This window comes from Schistocerca piceifrons, chromosome 2 (assembly GCF_021461385.2).
Source record: "Schistocerca piceifrons isolate TAMUIC-IGC-003096 chromosome 2, iqSchPice1.1, whole genome shotgun sequence".
NCBI lineage: Eukaryota > Metazoa > Arthropoda > Insecta > Orthoptera > Acrididae > Schistocerca > Schistocerca piceifrons.
This window is the reverse complement of record NC_060139.1, coordinates 1,039,274,473-1,039,300,746: the sequence shown is the minus strand read 5'-3', so window position 1 is coordinate 1,039,300,746 and position 26,274 is coordinate 1,039,274,473. Positions and strand designations below refer to the sequence as shown.

The 26,274-nt window shown below is 44.1% G+C and overlaps 1 protein-coding gene and 1 pseudogene across 1 annotated transcript in view; both read left to right on the top strand.

Annotated features, from left to right (window-relative positions):
• LOC124775700 (solute carrier organic anion transporter family member 5A1) overlaps positions 1–26,274 on the top strand; it is a 438,784-nt gene that overhangs the window by 33,467 nt on the left and 379,043 nt on the right. The gene's annotated exons all lie outside the window — the stretch shown is intronic.
• On the top strand, positions 21,636–21,753 carry LOC124778741 (annotated as a pseudogene).

Here is a 26,274-nt window from a genome sequence, read left to right as displayed (position 1 = left end):
TCCCCACAGAAAACTGCCGCCTCATTAGGCAACAACTGCATAAAGCACGCTTCTTGACACTTCAGGAAACTCGTCACATAATGTCGAAATCGTTAAACGTGTGTTCTCTCACTCACTTTTTCATCAGCTTTCTGCACCTTATCGTTGTACCTCCACTTCGTTCCTTCACATTCACAATCTTCATACGGCCATCTTTAAATGCTCTCACTCAGTTCGGGGGCATCCCATCGCTCATAACGTTTCCTCCATACACTTCACTGATCTGACGATGAATTTCGGCCGCCTTCACACCTTTAGAATTAAGAAAACGAAGCACAGCGCGTATTTCACAGTCAGAGGGATTCTCAATCGGAGGAGGCATTTCAAATGCTCACAAACATAAACACGCCAAATATTGGTGGAAATTACGTTGAAAAATAGCTTGAAGCACAGGCTTTCATGTAAAAATAAAACTGCTAAGAAAAGTGTACTTCTTTTATTTCAAACCGTTCGTTAGAAAATTCACCCCGTATAAATAGTGTTGTATGTCTGTATCCTATTTTGTTACCGTCACGATATTCGTTATTTATCTGTCAAAGGTAGGGCTCACAGTCGTATACGTTTATAAAATCTTCCATGAGCCCATAGGACATTATGAAAATTACTGACAACAGAAAGACACGCCCAGAGTTAACACGAAAGCTCAAGGCCGAGTGAGACTCGGACGTACACACAGTGAGTGTGGACTGCACGGACAGGCGGCAAAAGGGGTTTCGGTTCTGCTTTTGTGGACTCTTCAGGACACCTCCGAGCTGCATGTCTTTCCGATAGACGTTGCGGAAATCTTCAAGATTTTGCCCGTAATTTTGTAGCGCTTTATATGAGGCCCATCTATGTGCTCACTGAGTAGCGTCATTGGCTCGCAAAGCGAAGGTTGTAGGTTCGAGTCCTGACTCTAGCACGGATATTTGTGTTTTAAGCCTCGTTTCCACTGGGACGAACGGAGACAATTCGCAGACAGTTCGCCAGTGATTCTGTGAAAAAGCGTTTACAGTGGAGCAAACGGGGAAAAACACGGGAGACTTAGCGTAATGTGCCAAACCTACGAACGCTACATTGTTGTATTTGATAATAGGCTCAAATGTTTCACTCGATAGGGCACTTGCTATAGCCTTGATGCAAAATTGTGATACTCATATTGGATTATTTTACGTGGCGGAGGCGCTGGTTTCGCCGAAGCAAAATGGCCTAGGAAAAGAAAAATATAATGATACGCATGGAGGGAGGGACTTCTTAGTGAATTGCAGGTCCAGTGTTCCGTAACATTATTGCAAAACCCTGAACGCATTCCGGTTGATGCTTTTCGCCGGCTTAACATTGCAATTGAGAGGGAACTTTGAATACAGGACTCTTAAATACGAGCAACAAAGACTAGCATTTACACACTGCTTAGTGCAACCCACGAGAAAGACAGATCGCGGTGCGTACGTCACAACACGTGATACTGTAGGTCTTAAGAGTGCCAGCAGAAGTCTCCAGCAGGGAGCGAGTAACTGAGACAAGTTTAATAATACTTAACGGCGCTTTTAAATGCATTCAAGCTGTCAGTAGCGCACGACAAAGTTAACACCTTTAGTGAGTATATTTCATTGACGTATTGATTTCCCGTGGGCCCTCCAGGGAACCGTGTATTCGCGAAGTATAGCGGATAAGGCGGGGGAGTTGCATCACATGTTCATTGCGGGGCCCGTATACATCGTAGGTCACTTCTGCTTATCAATCGACGACAGTTACGTTAGCATTTGTTTTCACATTATCTCTGTCACTCATGCCTGCAGACGCATGTGCAGCACTCGAGAATTATATTAAAGTGCGTGCAAGGAAGATAATAAAGTGTGACTAATGAAATGTAAAATATAGGTGCGACCTGTCGATAGGTTACTTGATGAAATCTGCTATATACGAGGGACATTAAATGATTAAAGAGACAAGCTGGTCTGAGAAAAAAACTGTTAGTATTGCTAGTTTGGTACTTCTACGGCTTTAAGTTTGCATCACTGGGATGAGCCCTGATCAGCTGATGTATCAACATTTTTTTGTTTATAACCTCAAAAATACATTTCAAGATGGCGAGTCCGCTTGAGACGTCCACATTAGTGGAACAACGTTCTGTTGTTCGTTTTTTACTTGCTGAAGGCGAGAAACCAGTGAATATATACTGTAGAATATCTACAGTTTGTGATGAAGGTTGTATGAATCGTTCAAATGTTTACAAGTGGGTAGAGCAGTTCAAAAACGGTCGTGAGTCCGTGTCTGATGAACACCATTCTGGCCGACCAGTTGCAGTTTCAAACTCCCTCACTTGAAAGTCGAATTGATGACATTATTCGTACCGACCAGCGTGTGACTGTGGAAATCATAGTTAAGGTTCAAGTTAGTACTAGTACAGTTCATAACTTTACCTCTAACAAGCTGAAGTACCGCAAAAAATGTGCGAGATGGGTCCCAAAGGAGTTGACGCGGCTACACAAGGAAACAAGGTTGAGAGTGTGCACAGAGCTAAAGGAACGTTATGAAAGAGAAGGTAAGCACTTCCTCAATAAAATTTTGGGTTCACTATTATGAGCCAGAATCGAAAAAACAAAGCTTGGAGTGGAAGCACACCAACTCACCTGTCAAGAAAAAATTCAAAACCCAAGCATAAGCAGGAAAAGTCATGTTGGTCTTTTGGGGTGCTGAAGGTCCAGTTTTTGTGATTATATCGAAGAGCAGCGTAGAACGAAGTCAATACTACTCGGATTTTCTTCTAAACAAGGCGAAGCCAGCCATGAAAGAGAGACGTCGTGGAACTCAGAGGAGAGGTGTGATTCTCCAGCAAGACAACACACGTCCTCATATTCCTCAATTAATCCGTGAAACCACCGACAAAATGGGCTGGAAAGTCACCCTTACAGTCCTGATTTAGCACCTAGTGATTTCCGTTTGTTAGGTGCACTGAAAGAGGCATTACATGGAAGAGGTTCCAGGACAACGAGAACGTGAAAAAGTATGTGGGAAATTGGTTCAAACATCCAGATAAAGAGTTGTTTGCAACCGGTATAAAAAAGCTTGCAGCCCGTTGGAACAAGTGCGTAAATGTTAAAGAGGATTATGTTGAAAAATAGAAAAAAATGTTGTTTTTTTTTTAAATAAACGCTTTTTCCTCCAGACCAATTTGTATCTTTTTAATTATTAAATGACTCGTAGTTTTTGGAGAGGAGATAGTGTGATCGTTTAAAACGATTTTTATTTATTCGCTTTATTACATTAAAAGAACACAAAATAACAGTGATACATCTGTAAAATAGTTACACCTATCTTGAACGTAAGCCACGACAATGATTCACGTTTTCTTTTTTTATTTTAATTTAGCATTAGTCACTATAATAGATACACATTCGTATTCTTTTTCTTTCAAAGATATCTATTGTATTGCACGTTTTTAGTTGAAGGAAATACGAAAGCTTATGTCTTTTCCCTCCGTTCCAGTCTAGTGGAAGCAACTAATGAATTAATGGTTTTTGTCACGTCTCCAGTTCGACCTTTGAGTGCTTCGGTGATTTTCTAACAAGCATACTGCTTTTTGTTCGGCCTTTTTTGCCTTGTATTACAAAAACCGCCTTTGATACATAGATTCCTCTACCAGTAACGTTACATTCTCTTCTGACTACTCCATTATTCGAGCAACTCACGTCAATAACAAAAGAAGTTCGAGCACAAAACAGCAGACGAATACTCTCTCTGCTGCAAGCGCCGAAGCGGAGAACACGCGAACTTCCTTTGAAGGTTCGGTGAAAGCCACAACTAGCGGAAAACGAAGCGAACACCTGCGAATGTTAACGAAACACAGCTGAATGCGGTTTCATCGCACTAACCTACGGTTAACACTAGATGGAATTGTAGGTTTTAAATCAGCTTTCACAGCCTACGCATTCCATTAAAGCAAAATGAAAGTAACGGGAAATGTTGGATTTTAACGTATTGTGCTATGTATCGTCTAAATACACTACTGGCCATTAAAATAGCTACACCGCGAAGATGACGTGCTACAGACTCGAAATTTAACCGACAGGAAGAAGATGCTGTGATATGGAAAAGATTAGCTTTTCAGAGCATTCACACAAGGTTGGCGCCGGTGGCGACACCTACAACGTGCTGACATGACGAAAGTTTCCAACCGATTTCTCATACAAAAACAGCTGTTGACCGGCGTTGCCTGGTGAAACGCTGTTGTGATGCCTCGTGTAAGGAGGAGAAATGCGTACCATCACGCTTACGACTTTGATGAAGGTCGGATTATAGCCTATCGCGATCGCGGTTTAGCGTATGGCGACATTGCTGCTCGCGTTGGTCGAGATGCAATGACTGTTAGCAGAATATGGAATCGGTGGGTTCAGGAGGCTAATACGGAACACCGTGCTGGTTCCCAACGGCCTCGTATCACTAACAGTCGAGATGACCGGCATCTTATCCGCACGGCTGTAACGGATCGTGCAGCCACGTCTCGATCCCTGAGTCAACAGATGCGGACGTTTGCAAGACAACAACCATCTGCACGAACAGTTAGACGACATTTGTAGCAGCATGGACTACCAGCTCGGAGACCATGGCTGCGGTTACCCTTGACGCTGCATCACAGACAGGAGCGCCTGCGATGGTGTACTCAACGACGAACCTGGGTGCACGAATGGCAGAACGTCATTTTTTTCGGATGAATCCAGGTTCTGTTACAGCATCATGATGGTCGCATCCGTGTTAGGCAACATCGCGCTGAACGCACATTGGAAGCGCGTGTTCGTCATCACCATACTGGCGTATCACCCGGCGTGATGGTATGGGGTGCCATAGGTTACGCGTCTCGGTCACCTCTTGTTCGCATTGACAGCACTTTGGACAGTGGACGTTACATTTCGGATGTGTTACGATCCGTGGCTCTACCCTTCATTCGATCCCTACGAAATCCTACATTTCAGCAGGATAATTCACGACCGCATGTTGCAGGTCCTGTACAGGCCTTTCTGGATACAGAAAATGTTCGACTGCTGCCCTGGCCAGCACATTCTCCAGATCCCTAACCAACTGAAAACGTCTAGTCAATGGTGTCCGAGCAACTGGATCGTCAAAATACTCCGGTCACTACTCTTGATGAACTGTGGTATCGTGTTGAAGCTGCATGGGCAGCTGTATCTGTACACGACATCCAAGCTCTGTTTAACTGAATGCTCAGGCGCATCAAGGCCGTTATTACGGCCAGAGGTACTGATTTCTCAGGATCTATGCACTCAAATTGCGTGAAAATGTAATCACATGTCAACACTAGTATAACATATTTGTCCAATGATGACCCGTTTATCATCTGCATTTGTTCTTGGTGTAGTAATTTTAATGGCCAGTAGTGTACATAGTGTAGCTATACAAGATTACTGATGCCGCCGTAAATTAAGCCGTATTGATGTGGAAAGTGCTTGGTCAGTCTTGGTCGTTAAGTGAAGGATGTCGGCCACTGCCTTGCCCGTTGTGAAAGTTGATACCTGAAATTTTGTATTGTCGGCGCGCTGTAGACACTGTTGACCTTTGGAATATTGAATTCCTTAACGATTTCCAAATGAAATGCCGCATTCGTCTAGCTGCAACTACCATTCCGCGTTCAGAGTCTGTTAATTCCCGTTGTGCGACCAGAATCATGTCGGAAATCTTTTGAGATGAATCGTCTGAGTACAAATGACAGTTCCGCCAGTGCACTGCCATTTTGTACGCTATACCACCACCCTGTGCATATCGCTATCCCATGACTTTGCCGGCCGGGGTGGCCGAGCGGTTCCGGTCGCAGGTTCGAATCCTGCCTCGGGCATGGGTGTGTGTGATGTCCTTAGGTTTAAGTAGTTCTAAGTTCTAGGGGACTGATGACTTTAGAAGTTAAGTCCCATAGTGCTCAGAGCCATTTGAACCAATCCATGACTTTTGTCACCCTAGTGTCACCTGGCGACGCACTGCCATAGTGATGCTAAACGATTAGAGTGTGTCACCGCGCGTATTCTCAATAACGTACGTGTCCCGCACCTAGCCGCCACCTGCCATACTGCACGCAACTGCGCGCGGACTTTCGCCGCACCCTTCTATGTATGGTCGCGTTCTGCGTCGACATCAAAGTGCCGCTCTCTCTCTCTCTCTCTCTCTCTCTCTCTCTCTCTCCCCCTCTCTCTCTCCTGGCACTGCGCTTTCTAAGCCGACTCATGCGATCCGCGCCCAGCACTATTGTCGTAACAGGTCGCAGGTGCGGCGGGATGTAAACTGAATACGCGATCGCCTGTGTCCCAGCGGAAGCGTATTAAACAGGCTTACGGGACAGCCGCAACCGTATTACCGGGACTAATCCCCAACCCCTCCTCCCTCCCTCCCACCCATCCAACGGCGACAAAGAGTGTGTTCTGCAACAGCAAGCATGTTGTTAGTACAACGGCTCAACCTAGTTAACCACTTCCGGACAAGGCTCGTTGCAGACTATCGGCAGGTTTTATCAATCTACTCTAAGCTCTGTCGTCCTGAATCGAGATTATTGTGTGAGAAACTGCTAGCGAGATAGTTTGTGGGCTGCCTGCATCAGCACAAATACTCCCCAAGCCACTGTACTGTCCGTGGCGGAACTTCCTTTGCTACCAGTATTATCTTCTGTCCAATTCCATTTGCGCATTGAGAGTAGGATAAACAGCCGTTTGTATGATCTGTTAATCCAGTGATCCCTGCGCGAGGTACACGTGGAGGCAACAGAACTGTCGTATACAGTGGCGGCGAGGCGGAACCTTTGCTGAACATCCAATACGCGAATTCCTATAACCAAGCACGTTGCGAAAAATGTGTCGCATTGAAGGGTGCATGTGTAGAGAAAGAGTGACAACATCACCAAGTTCTATGCTCGCATAATTAAATGTATGTTAGACACATTTTATCAGTGAATTATTAAAAAATGTGTAATCTATCACATTAAGACTATCGTAGGTTCAAGAATGGAAAAGGCACGAGAGAGGTTCCAGAATGAGATTTTCACTCTGCAGCGGAGTGTGCGCTGATATGAAACTTCCTGGCAGATTAAAACCAGAAGCTCTCCTGCGAATCCTGCAGAACTAACACTCCTGAAAGAAGTAAACTCCGCTGTGTTTAGGCAAAAGAAGTAAATTTAAACACGGCAACAGGAGAAATTAAGTGTTACTCAAAACTCGCCATTCATGGCCCTTTTCTATAAGTTACAAAAAGCTAGGCGAAAGTAAATCACTGTTTTTGTTGCATTTTCAGTGGATTTATTTTTAAACGCCAACCAAAGCAGAGATGACAGTAGATCTTTTGGGTGGTCACCATGCAAGTATGGACGTGGAGGGGTTCCACTTCAATATGTACAAAAAATACGAGCATTGGCTTCAGCTTAGAATCACACTCCCCTTCCAGCCCTCGGTATTTCCCCTGCAGCGCCTGCCCGCAACCCCCACCACCACTGCTTTCCCCACACGTCCCCTACTGTGATTACATCTACCAGCCACGTTATTCTGTGTGCACTCTACACACAGTCCACCTCGCCCCCACAAGGTCTCTGTGTTGCCCTCGTCATCCAAGCACATGAAACAGAGAAATCTGACACCCTCAAAAGCAGTAATCTAAATTTATACAATTCCATTAATAAACTATGCATATGGTGCAATTCACTCAACAGAAGCAACACAGATAAAAAAAATGGACTGTACGTTCACTTAGCTACAACTGTGAGCTAGTGACAGTATAAACTTCAAGCACTGCAATATTATGGATTGAGACTAAACCGAAGAAATGCAAATTTAGAGCACAGCATTGTAATGAAGTGATTCATGGACTGTAGGAAAGCTCGTAGAAAAGAGAATCGAAACGTTTCAGATGTGGTGCTATAGCAGGATACGGAAAACATTGACCAGTAGAAAGGACGAGTGTTATGACATCAAAGTGTAACCTCCATGATACTTGTGGGAGCTGTTTATTAATTTATTTTACAAGTACACGACATGAAAGTATTGCGAAAGCGAATGAGCAACCGGCAAGCTAATTCTCCTCATATTCTGTGGAGATAGAATTCGGCAGTTACGACTATTGTTTTGTTACAGGGTGTTTCAAAAATGACCGGTATAATTGAAACAGCAATAAAAACTAAACGAGCAGCGATAGAAATACACCGTTTGTTGCAATATGCTTGGGACAACAGTACATTTTCAGGCGGACAAACTTTCGAAATTACAGTAGTTACAATTTTCAACAACAGATGGCGCTGCGGTCTGGGAAACACTCTAGTACGATATTTTCCACATATCCACCATGCGTAGCAATAATATGGCGTAGTCTCTGAATGAAATTACCCGAAACCTTTGACAACGTGTCTGGCGGAATGGCTTCACATGCAGATGAGATGTACTGCTTCAGCTGTTCAATTGTTTCTGGATTCTGGCGGTACACCTGGTCTTTCAAGTGTCCCCACAGAAAGAAGTCACAGGGGTTCATGTCTGGCGAATAGGGAGGCCAATCCACGCCGCCTCCTGTATGTTTCGGATAGCCCAAAGCAATCACACGATCATCGAAATATTCATTCAGGAAATTAAAGACGTTGGCCGTGCGATGTGGCCGGGCACCATCTTGCATAAACCACGAGGTGTTCGCAGTGTCGTCTAAGGCAGTTTGTACCGCCACAAATTCACGAAGAATGTCCACATAGCGTGATGCAGTAATCGTTTCGGATCTGAAAAATGGGCCAATGATTCCTTTGGAAGAAATGGCGGCCCAGACCAGTACTTTTTGAGGATGCAGGGACGATGGGACTGCAACATGGGGCTTTTCGGTTCCCCATATGCGCCAGTTCTGTTTATTGACGAAGCCGTCCAGGTAAAAATAAGCTTCGTCAGTAAACCAAATGCTGCCCACATGCATATCGCCGTCATCAATCCTGTGCACTATATCGTTAGCGAATGTCTCTCGTGCAGCAATGGTAGCGGCGCTGAGGGGTTGCCGCGTTTGAATTTTGTATGGATAGAGGTGTAAACTCTGGTGCATGAGACGATACGTGGACGTTGGCGTCATTTGGACCTCAGCTGCGACACGGCGAACGGAAACCCGAGGCCGCTGTTGGATCACCTGCTGCACTAGCTGCGCGTTGCCCTCTGTGGTTGCCGTACGCGGTCGCCCTACCTTTCCAGCACATTCATCCGTCACGTTCCCAGTCCGTTGAAATTTATCAAACAGATCCTTTATTGTATCGCTTTTCGGTCCTTTGGTTACATAAAACCTCTGTTGAAAACTTCGTCTTGTTGCAACAACACTGTGTTCTAGGCGGTGGAATTCCAACACCAGAAAAATCCTCTGTTCTAAGGAATAAACCATGTTGTCTACAGCACACTTGCACGTTGTGAACAGCACACGCTTACAGCAGAAAGACGACATACAGAATGGCACACCCACAGACTGCGTTGTCTTCTATATCTTTCGCATCACTTGCAGCGCCATCTGTTGTTGAAAATTGTAACTACTGTAATTTCGAAAGTTTGTCCGCCTGAAAATGTACTGTTGTCCCAAGCATATTGCAACAAACGGTGTATTTCTACCGCTGCTCGTTTAGTTTTTATTGCCGTTTCAAATATACCGGTCATTTTTGAAACACCCTGTAGCTACAGCAAGATGACCAATAGTACAGGTATCTGGCACATTCCTGCAGACCAGCAGATGTTGTTGGTCCTCCATGTCACCACAATGGCAAATTTCATCACGACTTCTGAATCCTCATCTCATGAGAGTGTCTTTGCTCACCCCAGTTCTCAGGTTGTTCAGCATCTGCCATGCCCTGTAAGTCAGGCGTGAGCCTGCAGCTGGGTCAAAAATGGTTCAAATGGCTCTAAGCATTATGGGACTAAGGACATCACGCACGTCCATGCCCGAGGCAGGATTCGAACCTGCGACCGTAGCAGCAGCGCGGTTCCGGACTGAAGCGCCTAGAACCGCTCTGCCACAGAGGCCGGCGCAGCTGGTTCCTTTCTGACATTGGCTCATTCTGCCTCAGGCAAAGAATCTCACCAAAGTACCGTCGGCGACTTTGGGCAGATTAAGGAATTACTGTCGCTGTCTGCATGAAGCTCTCCGTTGCTCCGAGTCTTCGTTGTTGGGACTTGAGGGAGCTTTCGAGGGTTGAAACTATAAGGAAAGACAGAGTTTAAAACATATTCAACAAGTAACTGAGGAGGACGTTGACTGCAATTGCAGGTGTGAGATAAATTGATTGGCACGGGAGAGGAATTGGAACCAGCCAGAAGACTTATTGATTTCCGATCCTCCCCCCCCCCCTCCCTGCCCCCCCCTCCCCGCCCTTCCCGGACACACACAACCAAAAAATATATAAGAAGAAGCTGATAACCATTTTTTCTTCGTAACAGCTGATTTACAGACACCATTCGTGTAAAATTGCTGGCGCTCAGAAATGCCGGTATTTGATCGGGCTAGCAAACCCGATGCAAGCATTGGAGCGAAATTCGGTTTCCGAAATCCCATTCTCGTCTTCTGTGTGTTCTGTCGCATTTAAGCGTGGTGATTACAACTTCATTTCTCATATATAATTTTTGAGATTGTGGGAGGCTGTAAGTTGGCGAACACTTCAGTTGTATTTGACTTGTTCCCCAGGATGGAAAAGTAGAGTGCCAGAAATGTGAGTTCCAGCACGAAGAGTTGTCCTGCTTTTCCCCTTACGTAACGCGGAAGCGTGATGTTGTCGTGGTGTAAAAATTTGTAAAAAAGAGTAAAGCAGTAAGCTGTTTCTCGTTTTGCAAGACATCAGCTCCAAGTTGCTGGGGGAAAGGATTTATGGTACATGTTCGCGGCGCATGGACTACCCCGGACAAAAATAAGAAAGCGAGCGCAAAGGCGGACAGCTGTCTGAGGTGCACGAGTTTGCAGAACCGGACTCTCTCTTAATTAGGCCGCGCTGCCAGAGGAAAGTTCGCGCATAATGTGGACGTGTGGCATGCGAGCATCTGTCTCGTTCTGTACGCGCACCGCTCTGGGAACCAGACGCGCGGTGCAAGAGCAGGTAGCCCGCCCGCAGGAGTTTCTCTTCCTGTCATCTCCAGCGGACCGTTAAGCGTAACGCTGGGAGAGACAGCGTTTTCTTAAAGCCACTGTATCGCTGACTGAAACCGGAAGCGTGTGCCAAGTTGCGGTCAAAAACCGCAGGGGAAAACAAGCCGGGTTATGTTTCTCGGTTACAAAAAAATAAAATCTTGCGTAAACTGCCCTCCATAAATTTGGAAACACCATGCTGCGTATTACAACGGAGCAAGATGGAAGCGATCCATGTGGTGTCACCGCTAGAAACTACACTTGCTAGGTGGTAGTCTTTAAATTGGCCGCGGTCTGGTAGTATACGTCGGACCCGCGTGTCGCCACTGTCAGTGATTGCAGACCAAAGACCTTGTAAAAATAACTAGACTCACTGATGGCGCTGCAGCCGCGGGATAATTTGAACCTTCGGCTGGACGCCACTATAGTGGTTGTAGTCTGATGTGTTGTGTAGTATTGTTGTTTATGAATACCCTGATTCAACGTTGTATATTTGTTGGGGTGTACATACAGTATTTGTTACTCGTAATTCTACTGTCTGTACATTCCATTCAAAAGAAGTACAATGGTGAAGAGTTGTGCAGCCATTAATTGTTCAAATAAATCGAGAAAGGAACGAATATTACATTTCACAGGTATGTGAATATTTTAAGTTGTTTTGTATGTCAGTGTACTTGCTTAATAAATGTTTTTGTAACACGGTATTAGCATAATGTATGTGCATCTATTTGCAGGTTTCCTTCCTCAAAACCACAGCTGTTACTAAAGTGGTTACACGCTGTCAGGAGGCAAGATTTCCGACCGACAGTATACCATTTTATATGTTCTGATCATTTTGAAGAAAGTTGGCTGATCGGTAGTGTTCTCATGATCTAGGTTAGGTTTAAACTTGATAATATGGTCGTAAGTTGCCAAAGCACTATGCCATATATAACGCACTTCTCGTCATAAAATCTAAAGCAAGGTAGAGTCAGAAAATATCTATTAATATAGTGGGCTAATCTTCGAGTATTTTGATGCATTTTGCGTACATCTATTGAAAATGAACTACGAAAAATGCTAGGGGTCCAGTACATAACTTCTAGCTACGGCAGATTCCATGTAGTACGTAAGATAAATACATAAACAGTGACTAGTTGCTGTTTGTTCATAAATTAAAAAGTATATTGTAGTAACGTAATTAAATGAGGCATTATGTTTGCGACCTAACTCAAGGGAAGGCATTTTATAACGAAAAGCGATGTATAAACATTCGAACTCCGCGCGTCAGTTTACCACTAATGGCCGCCACCCAGCTATTCAATTTGTCCGCTCTTTACAGTCGACCACTCATGCGGTTGTGGGGGCCTGTTGCAGACCGAGCGCCGCCACACGGCAGGTCTAGAGAGACTCCCTACCACTCGCCCCAGTTGTACAGCCGACTTTGCTAGCGATGGTTCACTGACAAATTACGCTCTCATTTGCCGAGACGATAGTTTAGCATAGCCTTCAGCTACGTCATTTGCTTCGACCTAGCAAGGCGCCATATTCAGTTACTATTGATATTGTGAATCATGTACCGTCAAGAGCGACTTCATCATTAATGGATTAAAGTTAAGTATTCCACCGGCTACGTCCGTTTTTCTAAATTCTAATTTCCTTGTCATGTTCCAGACCTCGCGCCAGCCTGCGTGAGCTAAAACGCGTGCATTTCGGCCTCCTCTAGTAAAACGGTGTTGGCTCTTCTGCCAACCACAACAATCTATGTGAGTTATTGGTTGGAATACGGAATAGCAAGCTCAAATAACGGTTAATAAAGACACGTACAGTACAGGGTGATTCAAAAAGAATACCACAACTTAAAAAATGTGTATTTAATGAAAGAAACATAATATAACCTTCTGTTATACATCATTGCAAAGAGTATTTAAAAAGGTTTTTTTTTTCACTCAAAAACAAGTTCAGAGATGTTCAATATGGCCCCCTCCAGACACTCGAGCAATATCAACCCGATACTCCAACTCGTTCCACACTCTCTGTAGCATATCAGGCGTAACAGTTTGGATAGCTGCTGTTATTTCTCGTTTCAAATCATCAATGGTGGCTGGGAGAGGTGGCCGAAACACCATATCCTTAACATACCCCCATAAGAAAAAATCGCAGGGGGTAAGATCAGGGCTTCTTGGAGGTCAGTGATGAAGTGCTCCGTCACGGGCTGCCTGGCGGCCGATCCATCGCCTCGGGTAGTTGACGTTCAGGTAGTTACGGACAGATAAGTGCCAATGTGGTGGCGCTCCATCCTGCTGAAATATGAATTGTTGTGCTTCTTGTTCGAGCTGAGGGAACAGCCAATTCTCTAACATCTTCAGATACTGTAGTCCAGTTACAGTAGCACCTTCGAAGAAAAAGGGACCAAAAACTTTATTGGCTGAAATGGCACAGAAAACGTTCACCTTAGGCGAGTCACGTTCATACCGAGTTGTTTCCAGCGGATTCTCAGTGCCCCATATACAGACATTGTGACGGTTGACTTTCCCGTTAGTGTGGAAAGTTGCTTCATCACTAAACACAATCTTTGAAACGAAAGATTCATCTGTTTCCATTTGAGCAAGGATAAAATCACAGAAATCGATTCTTTTAGTCTTATCAGCTGCAGACAGTGCTTGAACCAATTTCAGACGATAAGGTTTCATAACTAACCTTTTTCGTAGGACTCGCCATACAGTTGATTGTGGAATTTGCAGCTTTCTGCTAGCTCTGCGAGTCGATTTTCCTGGGCTGCGAACAAATGCTTGCTGGATGCGTGCTACATTTTCATCACTCGTTCTCGGCCGTCCAGAACTTTTCCCTTTGCACAAACACCCATTCTCTGTAAACTGTTTATACCAACGTTTAATACACCACCTATCAGGAGGTTTAACACCATACTTCGTTCGAAATGCACGCTGAACAACTGTCGTCGATTCACTTCTGCCGTACTCAATAACACAAAAAGCTTTCTGTTGAGCGGTCGCCATCTTAGCATCAACTGACGCTGACGCCTAGTCAACAGCGCCTCAAGCGAACAAATGTACAACTAAATGAAACTTTATAGCTCCCTTAATTCGCCGACAGATAGTGCTTAGCTCTGCCTTTTGTCGTTGCAGAGTTTTAAATTCCTAAAGTTGTGGTATTCTTTTTGAATCACCCTGTATTGTACACTTAATTATTGTACATATACGTACATGTTGGAGCATACTAGTATTGCTCCGTTTTATGTAAACCTTCGTTAGCTGTCCAAGCAGTTCTACTAAACACGCCAGGTGGCGCGAGCAGACCACCTGTTATGTAGAGGTACAGTGTTTATACATCTGTTCACTTGTAGTTGCGTTTGCATAAAGGTATAACACGCCGCGAAAGTAATTGAAAATGGCCCCAAAGTGCCAGATTCCTTATGAATCACGGGTAATGACAATCACTTGCACCAAGAAGGCAGTAGAGTCCGACAAATAGCAAACAACAAACAAAGTGATGATATCTATCAGCGGAGCTGGCCGGAGTAGCCGTGCGGTTCTAGGCGCTACAGTCTGGAACCGAGCGACCTCTACGGTCGAAGGTTCGAATCCTGCCTCGGGCATGGATGTGTGTGATGTCCTTAGGTTAGTTAGGTTTAATTAGTTCTAAGTTCTAGGCGACTGATGACGTCAGAAGTTAAGTCGCATAGTGCTTAGAGCCATTTTCTATCAGCAGAGCTGTCAAAACCATACACCGGCATCGAGAAACAGGCTCCTATGGAGATCGTCCTCGCTCAGGAGCACACAGGAAAAATCAGAACGCCAGGAAAAGTATCTGGTAGCGACCAGCAACCGTAACAGATTAAAAACTGTCCGTGAATTGACTGCTGAACTGAACGCAACGAGGTATACAACGGCGACTGAGTCAACAGTGAGACGACACCTGGCAGACAACCACCTCCGAGGTTATGTAGCAATCGATCTTAAAGTTTCTGATTAGTACGGCCAGAGCCAGAACTGCATCTTTAATGTATCGCATTTTTTAATAGAGCTCAAATCACACATCTACAAGCGCTCGAAATCTCTTTTGCTGAATTTATTTGAAGTTCTGTTGACATGCATCAGTAACCTTCAATGGCAGTCGTTCAGCATACATGTGAAAGACAAACACAAAGTTTTGAATGAGATAATCTGAACACACAAAGCACTGGAAACACTCATGTACACCACGTTTGGAAACCACTTCATGTAACAGAGTCACAAGCCTACTTGCATAAATATGCCAATAAGCAATAATAATAATAATTTGTAGACAGGTAATGTCTGCTTACCACAAGCTAAAAAGATCCACTAAAGTAACTTTAATCATAAGACACGCCACCTTTGTCACTCGAACAAATTATTCGTCGAGGTTACAATCCACGTTTAAAATTTCTGATTAAGATTTTGCCTACTTGTGGATACCATTAAACCTGCGATTTCAGTCCACAGATTCCGAACCATATCCTGATTATGGTATTTTTCATCCTCAGGATGGTACAAACTGCGCCTTGCACTAAACTTAAGAGTTTCTTGGAGTCCGTGTTTCGTGTTGTGTTGGTCGTTATGACCGGAGAAAACAAACTGATTTGAATTTCACCGATTGTCATCCGAAGTCCGTGCGTTCGGGCGATGAGATCGCCCACATTGTAATGGCATACTGATTTGAAAAGATCGGCCGCCTTTGGACGAGGTCAGTCGTCGGCGGAATCCACCGATGTCGGTGCCACATTCTAACCGCAGTCTTAGCCCTTGCACTACGCTCGCTCAGTCGTATCATGATTAACGTGAAGGATACAGGAGCAACGAATAAAATTTCAAAACTGATTTTCTCTGAAATTATAGACCGCCGCATGGAAAGCCGCTAGTCAAGTACTCAGGAAATGTCCTTCTACAACGTACGTAAGGACTCATCGAAATCCGCGGGTAACAGGTCTGATGCTCGCCTTGTGAGATGAACGCGGAAGTTGGTTTCAGTTTACATCGCATGACGCAGTCTTTTGTAGCTCTACGGCGTTGCGCTCACGAAATAATGTTGTCGGCCTGTAGCGCACGCACACCATTAGCAAGCCTCGATGTTATCAGCGATCGCTGACCAGCGGGTATACGGGGTTCGTTCACTTCTCGCACTTATGAAGGAAACTTGATTGTAACTGAGCTCATGTTTACGCCCCGAACTGAATTTTATTGCTGGGTAATAAATTGGTACTACTCGTGTTGTCTTCTTTTTACGAGCGTCGTTGTCTTTATGGCGTGGCTCCACTTTGTTGTCCTTCTGGCTTTAGGTGATGAGCCATCAGGAAATGTTATGAAGCTTGACTTGTATGCAGAGATCTTGTTTTCTTCTCACAGTTGCGTCTCTTCGCGGCTGATGCTGGTTTTTGCGCTGGGATCAACATTAATCCATCCTCACCCTGAGTGAAGCTATACAAATACTTTCAGAACAAAAACAGTCTCGGATGCAAAATTATTTATTGTCAATGATGCGTTTCACCCTTTTGGGGCATTATGAGATTGTGTAAAGTAGCTGGATACGTGACGCATCAGTCATTAAACGACATATAATATAAAATAAACCAAGGTAACCGGATATATAATCCATCCGTCATGAAACATGTAAACCATGAAGTGGACCTTGAACACACCAGCCGGCTCGGCCGTGGCAGTACAAGATAGACCCGGATGGTGTGTTCAAGGTCCACTTCATGGTTTACATGTTTCATGAAGGATGGGTTATGTATCTGGTTACCTTAGTGGTTATTTTACATTATATGTCGGTTTATGACTGATGGGTCACGTATACAGTTACTTCCATACAATCTGATGATGCCCCAAAAGGGTCAAACGCGTCATTGACTTTAAATAATTTCGCAACCGGGACTTTTTGTTCTCAAACACTATGAACTGGTTACTGTAACATCCTTCCACGATGGAAAATTTCTGTACAAATATCGTTAGAGTTGTGTGGGTTTTGATTTATTTTCGGTAAATATAAGACAATACACCCAGGCATTTGAACTAAAATTTCCTAATCATTTTACCATCTTTTCTGCTGTTCAACCCACCCTACCCCTCGTATATAACAAGTGTATTCGAAAAATGCCAAGGGACACTGTTGCGACCGTAGCAGCATGGTAATATGCTAACACACCAAAGGCTAAAAACAAAATAAAAAAAATCTTCTATGGTTTCCTACAACCAAATATAAAGTTACAGAAATAAAGATTAAAAGAAAAGTTGTACGTCTACATCTATATTCACATCGAGATGTACCAGAGGGTACATCGCACCAATTCCATTACAGTGCGGAATTTGCAGGAAAATTACATTCGATATATTCTACAACTACACAGAGTGGTTGGAAATGTGCAGATACGCTACATAAATGTGGTAAACTAATGCCGCGACTGTACGACACAAAACCAGTCCATCAGACGCTGAGAGGAACGTATGCTGCTTTTCTTACAGAATTCCGATAGCAAATTTCATATTAAAACCGAAACAAATATATTATTTAACTGGAACAGTACTACACAAATATTGAATGGGTCACTTAGTAAAACTTCATCAACTGGTGACTGAATGACGTTTTACTAAGTGATCTATTCAATATTTGTGTAGTACTGCTCCAGTTACCCTTGTTCGGGTTAAACATATAATAATATAAAATGTAATAACTTGATACGTAATTGAGATGTTTATTGCCGGTTTGCTTCTACGTGTATGATAATGTTTTCTGTATTTGCTTGCGGCAGTTGGTACGGCGAGCACATGCGCGTAAACTGCTCTGTTCACGAAAACCCGCGGCAGCAGCCACGTGGTCTAAACACAGAAGGTGTTCTGTGTGCTTCCTCTCGCGGAGCTAAAGCCTGTTGCATTGATACAACGTCGTTTTCGACGTGAAGTATGGACTGCGACCAGCTGACGATATTCCTACTTACGTAACAATCAAAAAGTGGGAGAAGCGACGTCGGTCCACCACACCAAGCACGCAGTTGAATTAATCCCTACGTCCTTCCAGCGGAGCCCTCGTACGTCAAGTGTACCAGACACCAGTTCGTGGTCTACCAGATCTTCGTCATCCCATTCGTGCAGCCATCGCAAATGTTACTCCAGCAGTGCTGCAAAAAACTTGGAAGAAAAGATTAGGTGTCTGTCGCGTCACTAATTGTGCACATATTGAGATTATTACGTCGGGAAAAAAATTGATCTACCATACTTTTAGAAACATACTGGTAATAAACACCTCAATTACTTGTCAAATTATTACATTATATATTTGAAGTGCGAACCCAGCAATGTTCAGCAATTGCTAAATATGTATAGAAATTGGATATAAATCCGTCTTCCACCTCTCTCTGCCCATCTCCCCCTCACCCTCTCTTGGTCTATCTCCCCCGCCCCCCCCCCCCCATCCCCGCCTCCCACCCGCGCTCTCTGTCCATCATTTCCTCCGCCGTCTCTCTGTCTATCACTTCCTCCCCCCGTATTTCTCCATCTCCTCCTCTCACCTTTTTTTTGTCCATTTCCTCCTCCCCCCTCTTCGTCTTCACTCCTCTCTCTGACCGTTGCCCTCCCTTATTTTTATTGCAATTTCGCATTCCATAGTACTGTTCTAATCATAAGCCATATACACACTTTATAGCTGTCCATTCCATTGCATGGACGAGGGACTTCAGGTGAAAAAGTATCACCACAGCTGTAACTTGAGAATGTCTGTGTTGCCTCACACGACTAGTTTCGGCGACACATTACCGCCATCCTCAGACCCACGGCCAAAAGAGTATTAGATTTCCTAGGCACATCTATTGTGGAGTTCATGTTACTAGTACATGTGGGCTAGAGACGCTTCATGAAAACTAGCCCACGTTTGCTAGTAACAATGACTCCACAACAAATGTACCTAGAAAATCTAATACTCTTATGGTAGAGGGCCTGCGGATGGCGGTAACGTGAACTGTGCTGGTACTTACTATCGTCCATATACACACCTTTTCCGTTTTCTGTAAAGAACAACTCTCTCTCTGTCTCTCTCCTCAGCGATCATAGGCCCTGTAGACCACGCGCTGCATCTACGAGCTGCTTCCGCCGCCTTCTGTCTCTCGCAGCCTCTCTCCACTCTGCGGAAATTCCTAATGCTGCGATGTCCTTCTCTATGTCATCTTTTCACCTTGTACGAGATCGGTCCAATGGTCTTGTTGCCTGGAGAGTGTCTTCACATGCTTTCTTGGTGATTCTGTTGTTTTCCATATTGGCCACATGTCCAGCCCATTGCAGTCTCCTACTTCTTAATTTCTGGATGATAGTGGTTTGCTTCATTAACTGATAAATTTCATTGTTCTTTCGAATTCTCCATACGCCATTCTCCAACACAGGTCCCCAGATTTTTCTCATTACTTTTCTTTCGAAAACATTCAGTTTTTCTCTTTCATTCTTTGTAAGCGTCCAGCTTTCTGAACCGTACAGTACTATGGGGTACTATGGGGCAGATAATACTGTTTTATATCTTCATCTTTGTGGTGATTGGCAAGGCTTTACTTTTGAGCGGGCTGGTTAGTGACTACAGACATCTTGATCCTGAGGCTATTCTTTCATTTATATCCATAAGAACAACTGCGAAGAAAAAAGCAAAATTACCCATTCAACTCCAAATATTTATATAATGAGAGAGGATAAATATAGAAAAAAAAAACAATTTTTCTGACTGCGAGAAACAAAAGAAAACCGCATATTTTCACAGCATAGCACAGCACAGGATTTTCTTTCTTGGAGTCGATTTTAATAGAAAACCTGTACAGATTTATTTTAAAATCTGTAACCCATATCCGGTAGAATGTCTATTAGTAGATCATGCAAAAATTTAAAATAAATAGGTCAAGGACTTAACGAGAATTTTTGTAACAATGTTTCCCCTTTACGTATTATATATATATATATATATATATATATATATGTGTATGTGTGTTGTTGTTGTCTTCAGTCCTGAGACTGGTTTGATTCAGCTCTCCATGCTACTCTACCCTGTGCAAGCTTCATCATCTCCTAGTACTTAGTGCAACCTACATCCTTCTGAATCTGCTTAGTGTATTCATCTCTTGGTCTCCCTCTACGATTTTTACCCTCCACGCTGCCCTCCAATGCTAAATTTGTGAGCCCTTGATGCCTCAGAACATGTCCTACCAAACGGTCCCGTCTTCTTGTCAAGTTGTGCCACAAACTCCTCTTCTCCCCAATTCTATTCAATACCTTCTCATTAGTTATGTGATCTACCCATCTAATCTTCAGCATTCTTCTGTAGCACCACATTTCGAAAGCTTCTCTCTTCTTGTCCAAGCTATTTATCGTCCATGTTTCACTTCCATACATGGCTACACTCCATACAAATACTTTCAGAAACGACTTCCTGACACTTAAATCTATATTCGATGTTAACAAATTTCTCTTCTTCAGAAACGCTTTCCTTGCCATTGCCAGTCTACATTTTATATCCTCTCTACTTCGACCATCATCAGTTATTTTGCTCCCCAAATAGCAAAACTGCTTTACTACTTTGTCTCATTTCCTAATCTAATTCCCTCAGCATCACCCGACTTAATTCGACTACATTCCATTATCCTCGTTTTGCTTTTGTTAATGTTCATCTTATATCCTCCTTTCAAGACACTGTCCATTCCGTTTAACTGCTCTTCCAATATATATATATATATATATATATATATATATATATATATATATATATATTAAAAATATATAGTAAATCGGTCAAGAACTTTTGGAAATTTTTGGTAAAAATGTTTAACTACGACTTTTCTTTATACCTAGTAGTATAGATACGTTTAAGTCGCTCACCTTGTTTAATACGGTGGTATGCTTCGTTTAGGATTTCTTGTCGCATCTCTAAATATATTATCATCTTGCATTTACATTCTTTACCTTATTAAATCTAACAGTAACCGCCAAATGAACACGGACAGGCTCTGTCAAAGTCTGGGAACGTTCAACCAGCGAACGAAACTTTCTGCCGAGCAACACTCGTTCACACGATGCAGTTACGGAGAACGAAAACTAGGAAACAGTACACAAGTGGTATGAAGGTGTGTACGAATTCGACGTGACTAACATTTTCCTCCCGGCATAAACGCGACAGGTAGCAGTTGAGTAACCTGGGCGGGCAGAGAGAGCCAAAACAAATGACTGACTGCCCGAAGCTTTCGCAATGTTGCGTCAGTCTTCTGTGAAGGCCGCACGGCGCCGAATGACAACACCGGCTCGCACGGGTTTCGCAAATTCGAGAACAGAGCACCCGTTTACTTGCGCACGTATAAAGGCACCGAATCGAAGCGTTGCTGAAACACTTCACACACGCTCTGAATACCTGCCCTTCGGAATCTCAGAAGGTTATGTTTTGTATCCGACTGGAACCCTGAAGCAGGCACAGAAAAACTTAGACTATCAGATGCCGTCACACAATATAAATAATTATAGAAGAAGATCAGTGGCAACGGCCTTGCCGTAGTGGATACACCGGTTCCCGTGAGATCACCGAAGTTAAGCGCTGTCGGGCGTGGTCGGCACTTGGATGGGTGACCATCCAGGCCGCCATGCGCTGTTGCCATTTTTCGGGGTGCACTCAGCCTCGTGATGCCAATTGAGGAGCTACTCGACCGAATAGTAGCGGCTTCGGTCAAGAATACTATCATAACGACAGGGAGAGCTGTGTGCTCACCACACCCCTCCTATCCGCATCCTCCTTGAGGATGACACGGCGGTCGGATGGTCCCGGTAGGCCACTCGTGGCCTGAAGACGGAGTGCTTATAGGAGAAGATCAACAGTTCAATATTTCCCTTTCTACAAGAGTCGGAGGCCATGAAAGGGAAGCAAGGAGTAAGGCAGGGTTGGAACCTATCTCCAACGTTATTTAATCTTTACATTGAGTAGGCATTAAAGAAAACAAAGGGAAATTTGAGAAAGGGAATTACAGATCAGGAAGATGAAGTAAAATCTCTGAGTTTTGGTGGAGACATTGTAATTCTGTCAGAGACTGTAAATGACACTGGAGAGCAGTTGAACTGTATGGATAGTGTTTTGAGAAGAGGTTGCACTACGAACATCAAGAAAAATAAGGTAAGCACCCGTTTTCTAGCGTACGCATAAAGACACCGGACCTACGCGCATCTGAAACACATCACACACGCTCTGAATACCTGCCCTTCAGAATCTCAGAACGTCATGTTTTTTATCCGACTGAACTCTGAAGCAGGCACAGAAAAACTGGAATAAGGGAAAAAATTGAATATTATCTAATCAAAGCAGGTCAGGATAGAAGTAATTAAGAAATGAGACACTAAAAGCACTCTGCATGTTTTGCCAGTGAATGATTACCATGGAACTAGATGGAGCTGTAGAAGGCAAAACTGTAGAGACTGGAATACATCCGGCAAATAATTGAGGACCCAGGTTGCAAATGCTACTGCGGGCTGTAAATGTTGGCACAGGAGAGCGGTAATTTGTCCGAAGAACCTTGTGTGGGTTCCCTAGCCATTGAGAAATCGCGAGGTCCAGTGTTCGGTTTCGTCGCAACATAAATTTATCCGCCAGACGCTGGCGACAATACAGCATTTCCGCTGCTTCCACGAAGCGAGCGCCCGTCTGTGTGGATGGCGTCTTTCCAAACACATTCTAGAGGTGGGTATACACTTCTGCGCGTTGCGCCAAGTCGCCATACTCACGTGCAAGAAGAGGCACGCGTGTAGGTGTACGCCCCTTTCTCGAGATGTGAGCATGCGTGATTTCATACGCACCTAAATAGAATCACGCATGCTGTTCCAGTTATCAAGATGTCCGCTGTGCTGTCAGCAGTTGTCGCAGCAGCCGGTATATATTGGGACAAAGACGGAACCGTACAAAGAAGGCAACGTACTGGTAAAATTAACACGTTTTGCGAAATATTTGTGCGGGCCTTGTGGAAGAGATAAAAGATGGCAAGCGGTATTGTCTTTAATAACTGTATTCGTCATTTCGAAATAAATGCATAATGTTCTTGTGGCACTGATAGCGAAAGAAAATACACACACCCTACACCACTATGAAAAAAGCTAGCTCTGACAGTTGGAATTCATGCTGTCGGGGACAATTATCCTAGTAATTCAAGGCATACAGGTTGTTTCAGAAGTGACGGTCGATATCCAGGTATATGACGGTAGTGATCATTCGTACCAAAAAAGTCAAGTATACATGGGCTCTACCCGCGCCCGGGTTCCCGGGTTCGATTCCCTGTGGGGTCAGGGATTTTCTCTGCCTCGTGATGACTGGGTGTTGTGTGATGTCCTTAGGTTAGTTAGGTTTAAGTAGTTCCAAGTTCTGGTGGACTGATGACCATAGATGTTAAGTCCCATAGTGCTCAGGGCCATGGACTCTAAAATGCATACCGTAAGAGCTATGAGCAATTCTTGATCTTCGATAGCGTGAAACAAATCTCTTCTACTGCAAGCCCTTCCTTTCCATATTTTGGGAAGTCGTCCAGTAAACTTGTGCTCTAAAATGCATATCTTAAGATTTATGAGCACTTGTTCATCTTCGCTATTTTGAAACATAACTCTTCCAATGAATAAGTGCTCATAAATTTTTAAGGTACGAATTTTAGAGCACGTGTTTACTGGGAATTTTTTTCTTGTTTTGGTCCAAACTACCACTTCCCAAAATATGGCAAGCAAAGAGCTTGCAGTAGAGGAGATCTGTTTCGCAGTATCGAAAATCAAGACTTGCTCATAGCTCATGAGGTATGCGTCTTAGAGAACATGTTTATTTGACGTTTTTGTTCCGAATGTTCATTCCTGTCATATTTCCGAATATTGACCATCACTTCTGAAACACACTGTATACGTACGGCATCGAAATGCAACATCATCCCAGAAGTTTTCGAGGCTTCGGTGAAATACCTGTGAAACTAGTCGAGTTGTCGCCTGAGCATTGGTGGGCTTGTTACTGACGCGATGTTACGGAATCCATTTGATTTTGGCCCCGCTGCACTCGACTTGGTTGGCTGCACACACTGGAGTAACATGCTTAATAAGTTGCCCTGTTTCGATTTGAAGACTTCATTTGTCTTCGTCGTTGTGGTTCGTACGTTGATCATGCTTGGGGCCTGAAGAAAACGCTTTTCGGCACCGACACTGGTAGCATGTATTAATAAACGACGTTGGATTACAATACAGCTGTTGGTTTCAAATTATCATTATTCAAGTATTTAATGTACAGCTGCTGTCCCACATTCCTCGATGGATTACCAGAGATTACTTGAATTAGTTTGATGACCTCTTAAGGTTTCTATGTCTGGAAACGAAACAGTTATTTCATACTGAACGATTACAGTCATTAGTCCAAGAATATGTGAATGTGTATTTAATTTTGAAAATAAAACACTGCAGAGGTATGTGGAAAGGAAGCACCGAAAGGATAGCACTTTTCCATTGTGTGTGTGTGTGTGTGTGTGTGTGTGTGTGTGTGTTTGTTTTTGTGTGTGTCGGGGGACGGAGGAGGGCCTTATTTTGCCAAAATAATTATTTCTTAGTTTATTTTTTATTTCATTATAAATGTGTATTTTTAACATGGAACCGCTAGAATGAGATTTTCACTCTGCAGCGGAGTGTGCGCTGATATGCAACTTCCTGGTAGATTAAAACCGTGTGCCCGACCGAGACTCGAACTCGGGACCTTTGCCTTTCGCGGGCAAGTGCTCTACCATCTGAGCTACCGAAGCACGACTACTGGCAGAAGTAAAGTTGTGAGGACGGGGCGTGAGTCGTGCTTCGGTAGCTCAGTCGCTAGAGCACTTGCCCGCGAAAGGCAAAGGTCCCGAGTTCGAGTCTCGGTCGGGCACACAGTTTTAATCTGCCAGGAAGTTTCATGGTACCGCTAATTTAGGAGCTTAATCCTCAGCAAAGCGTTTCGGAAGTCAGCTCCCATCGTCTGGCTGTCTAAGTTAGTCCTATACAGGGTGTTACAAAAAGGTACGGTCAAACTTTCAGGAAACATTCCTCACACACAAAGAAAGAAAATATGTTATGTGGACATGTGTCCGGAAACGCTTACTTTCCATGCTAGAGCTCATTTTATTGCCTCTCTTCAAATCACATTAATCATGGAATGGAAACACACAGCACCGTAACGTACCAGCGAGACTTCAAACACTTTGTTACAGGAAATATTCAAAATGTCCTCCGTTAGCGAGGATACATGCATCCACCCTCCGTCGCATGGAATCCCTGATGCGCTGATGCAGCCCTGGAGAATGGCGTATTGTATCACAGCCGTCCACAATACGAGCACGAAGAGTCTCTACATTTGGTACCGGTGTTGCGTACATATTCCCCCATAAATGAAAGTCAAGAGGGTTGAGGTCAGGAGAGCGTGGAGGCCATGGAATTGGTCCGCCTCTACCAATCCATCGGTCACCGAATCTGTTGTTGAGAAGCGTACGAACACTTCGACTGAAATGTGCAGGAGCTGCATCGTGCATGAACCACATGTTGTGTCGTACTTGAAAGGCACATATTCTAGCAGCACAGGCAGAGTATCCGTATGAAATCATGATAACGTGCTCCACTGAGCGTAGGTGGAAGAACATGGGACCCAATCAAGACATCACCAACAATGCCTGCCCAAACGTTCACAGAAAATCTGTGTTGATGACGTGATTGCACAATTGCGTGCGGATTCTCGTCAGGCCACACATGTTCATTGTGGAAATCATCCGTAAAGAGAACATTTGCACTGAAATGAGGATTGACACATTGTTGGATGAACCATTCGCATAAGTGTACCCGTGCAGGCCAATCACCTGCTGATAGTAGCACTCTCCATACAGTGACGTGGTCAACGTTACCTTGTACAGCAGCAACTTCTCTGACTCTGACATTAGGGTTATCGTCAACTGCACGAAGAATTGCCTCGTCCATTGCAGGTGTCCTCGTCATTCTAGGTCTTCCACAGTCGCGAGTCATAGGCTGGAATGTTCCGTGCTCCCTAAGACGCCGATTAATTGCTTCGAACGTCTTCCTGTCGGGACACCTTCGTTCTGGAAATCTGTCTCGATACAAACGTACCGCGCCACGGCTATTGCCCCGTGCTAATCCA